The sequence below is a fragment of the Dipodomys merriami genome, unplaced genomic scaffold, assembly GCF_024711535.1.
Source record: "Dipodomys merriami isolate MVZ:Mamm:240054 unplaced genomic scaffold, mDipMer1.0.p SCAF_3906, whole genome shotgun sequence".
Taxonomy (NCBI): domain Eukaryota; kingdom Metazoa; phylum Chordata; class Mammalia; order Rodentia; family Heteromyidae; genus Dipodomys; species Dipodomys merriami.
In genome coordinates, this window is record NW_027205500.1 from 5497 (window position 1) to 8654 (window position 3158).

At 65.9% G+C, this 3158-nt stretch overlaps 1 pseudogene across 1 annotated transcript; it reads left to right on the top strand.

The window, feature by feature from the left end:
* Window positions 1-1100: 1100 nt before the first annotated feature.
* Window positions 1101-2919, top strand: LOC138805388 (E3 ubiquitin-protein ligase TRIM8 pseudogene; annotated as a pseudogene). Its single transcript, XR_011365523.1, has one exon. The product of XR_011365523.1 is annotated as an E3 ubiquitin-protein ligase TRIM8 pseudogene (transcript).
* The last annotated feature ends 239 nt before the right edge of the window (window positions 2920-3158 follow it).

Consider the following 3158-nt stretch of genomic DNA (forward strand, 5'->3'; position numbering starts at 1 on the left):
CAAAGCCCGGCTCCCTACAGTCCTCTGTCCTCCCAGGTCTCCTTGACACTAGGACTAGCCTCGACACCCATTGTACGTTGGGCCGCGGCGGGGCACCGAGGACCCCAGTGTGCCCCTCCGGCCGGTCCCACGGGCCTCGTCCTCCCCCGCCCGCCTCGTTGGCGGCCGCGGCGAGGGTGCCCGTCCCTCCCTGCGGCGGCTGCGGGGCAGGCCGGCGGGCCGCAAGAACGCACCCCCGGGGCGAGCCCCCCACCCCTTCCTGTGAGGAAGGGGAGCTGAGGCAGGAAAAGGCAGCTTCCCACTGCCCGGCCCACCGATCATTTTTATTATCGAGATTATTATTAAAAGGGGGCGGGCCCCAGGATGCGGGAACGGGGCTAGAGACGCAGCTATTTTTATTAAACAGATTATTCCTGAAATAATGCGCGCAAGATGGCTGAAGGTGGCTGTGATGAGTGTTCGGGTGTGGGGGGGGATGGTTTCTTCCTTTTTTTTCTCTCTCTTCTTTTTGATCTGTGGATAAAGCTCTGAAACGACAGCCTCTGCGGAGCCCCTGCCCGGAGCGCCCTCCCTTCACCGGAGAAGCTGGAGGCGGACAAACGGACTCACGGACGGAGCGACCGGTGCGGGGCCCGCCCCGGACGCGTCTCCCGGGCAGCAGCCGGGGTGGGGGGGGGGCCGCGGGCCGCTCGCCTTTCTGCCGACTTCTTCCAATTCTAATCTTTTTATTTTTTTGGAAAAGACTAGGGTGGGTGGAGCAGAGGTGGAGAGAAATCAGGACTTGGCATTTTCTCCCCCCTTCTTCTAATTTGCTGGAGGCCACTAGCCCTCTCCTTTGAGAGAGAGAGACAGAAAAAAAAAATCCCACCAGGGAAAAAAAACAACCTCCAGGACCCTCGAGTGCGCGCGCCCGGACCCCCGGCCGCCGCCGCCGCCGCCAGGAGCCCAAGCAAGATGGCTGGGCTGTGAGGAGGCAGCTTGGCCCAGCCCCGCCGCCGCAGGCTGGCTCCGACCGCAGCCCGGAGCCTTCCAGGCCGGAGCAGAGGCCGAGAAGAAAAGAAAGTGGGGGGGGGAGGGGGCGGAGGGGGAGGGCCGGCGGGGGAGGGGAGGCCGGCCGCCGAGCCTCCCGTTCATTAGCAGTTGAGAAAAATTCCTTTCTAGTTTGATCAATCCTTGTTTTCCTCGGCAGAGCCGCGGCGCCCGCCCAGCGCGGAGACGGAGAGTGGGGTCTTTCCGCGGCTTGGGGCGCCCGGCTCGCCGCGGGTCCTACGGGAGCGCGGAAGTAGCAACGAGGGGGTCAGGCCGGAGCACCTCCGGGGCTTCTCCCTCCTTCTCTCCCTCCCTTCCCCCCTCCCTCCTTTTCTGGTTGCTTTTTTTTTTTTTTTCCACTTCTCTCCCTCCCCCTTCCGTTTCTATTTGTGAAGGGAGGAGGAAGGCAGAGGCGGGCTGGTGTCTCTGGCCGGGGACTGGAATTTCATCTGAATGACTGCCCCAGCGCTCACGCAGCGCCCCGGAGTCGGCCCGCCCGCGCCCCGCAGCCCGCACCCGGCCGGCCAGTGGGGGTCCGCCCGCGCCCCGGCCCGGAGACCGCCGGCTCGCCTGCTCCGCCCCGTCCGCCTCTAGCAGCCCTCGGCTACGATCGCACTCGCTTCCCGGGCCCCTCGGACCTCGGCCCTGGGCCAGGCGAGGGAGGCACGGCGTCACCGAGCCAGGCGGGAGCCACTATCGCCGCGGCCGTCGTTAGAGGAAGTAGTGTGCGGCTCCCCGGCGCCGTCCGCCTCGGGGCGCGCCCCTATGTCCGCCGCGGGGCCGAGCGCAGGCTGTGGGCCGCAGCTGCCGTAGCCGCACCGACGGAGGAAGCGGCCTCTTATATGGAATTTGGAGCCCAGCGCTCCCCTCCAGGGCCGGTGCCCCAGCCGCGGCCCTGGCGCAGTCCGCCGCCTCCCGCTAAGCGCTCGGGAGGAGGAGGAGACGCCGACGGCGGCGCGCGCGGCGCGAGGACCGAGGCTCCTTCCTCCGGGGGGCGGGCACGCGGAAGACGCTGGTGATTGAGCGACTGTCGGGGCCGCTGGGAGCCGGAGCTCCGGCCTCTGTGGGCCCACAGCTGCACCGGACGGACCCCCAGGGTTGGGGAGTTGGGGAGGCCTGCCCGGGCCCCCTGGCCGCAGCCGCCATGGCGGAGAATTGGAAGAACTGCTTCGAGGAGGAGCTCATCTGCCCCATCTGCCTGCACGTCTTCGTGGAGCCCGTGCAGCTGCCGTGCAAACACAACTTTTGTCGGGGCTGCATCGGCGAAGCGTGGGCCAAGGACAGCGGCCTGGTGCGCTGCCCGGAGTGCAATCAGGCCTACAACCAGAAGCCGGGGCTGGAGAAGAACCTGAAGCTCACCAACATCGTGGAGAAGTTCAACGCCCTGCACGTGGAGAAGCCGCCGGCGGCGCTGCACTGCGTGTTCTGCCGCCGCGGCCCCCCGCTGCCCGCGCAGAAGGTCTGCCTGCGCTGCGAGGCGCCCTGCTGCCAGTCCCACGTGCAGACGCACCTGCAGCAGCCCTCCACCGCCCGCGGGCACCTCCTGGTGGAGGCGGACGACGTGCGGGCCTGGAGCTGCCCGCAGCACAACGCCTACCGCCTCTATCACTGCGAGGCCGAGCAGGTGGCCGTGTGCCAGTACTGCTGCTACTACAGCGGTGCGCATCAGGGACACTCGGTGTGCGACGTGGAGATCCGGAGGAATGAGATCCGGGCAAGTACCTCGCACGCAGGCACACACACACGCGCGCGCGCGCGCACACACACACACACACTTCCTCTTGCCTAGGAAACCATTCATCTTAATAGGCTGAGTGGTGTGACATCAGGCTAGAAAGGCCCCCTTTCCAAACTCTTCTCTGAAAGTTTGGGGTGGGGGGGGGCAGATAAGATCTTGGAAAGAAGGGCCCCAGATCGCTGCTGCGATACATTCCCGCACCTGTGTTCGAGTCCTTTATGGAACTGGCGTGGGTGCGTGGGGTGTCGGGGGGGGGTTGTCAGGTAGAGTTTGGGGGTTGCTTTTCTGTTTGGCGCAGCACCCTCCCCCAACACTGTTTCTGTAAGCCCTACGGGAAGTCACCAAAGCAGTGACCCCGGTCCTGGTTCTCCAGCTGCTGTTTATGTAATGA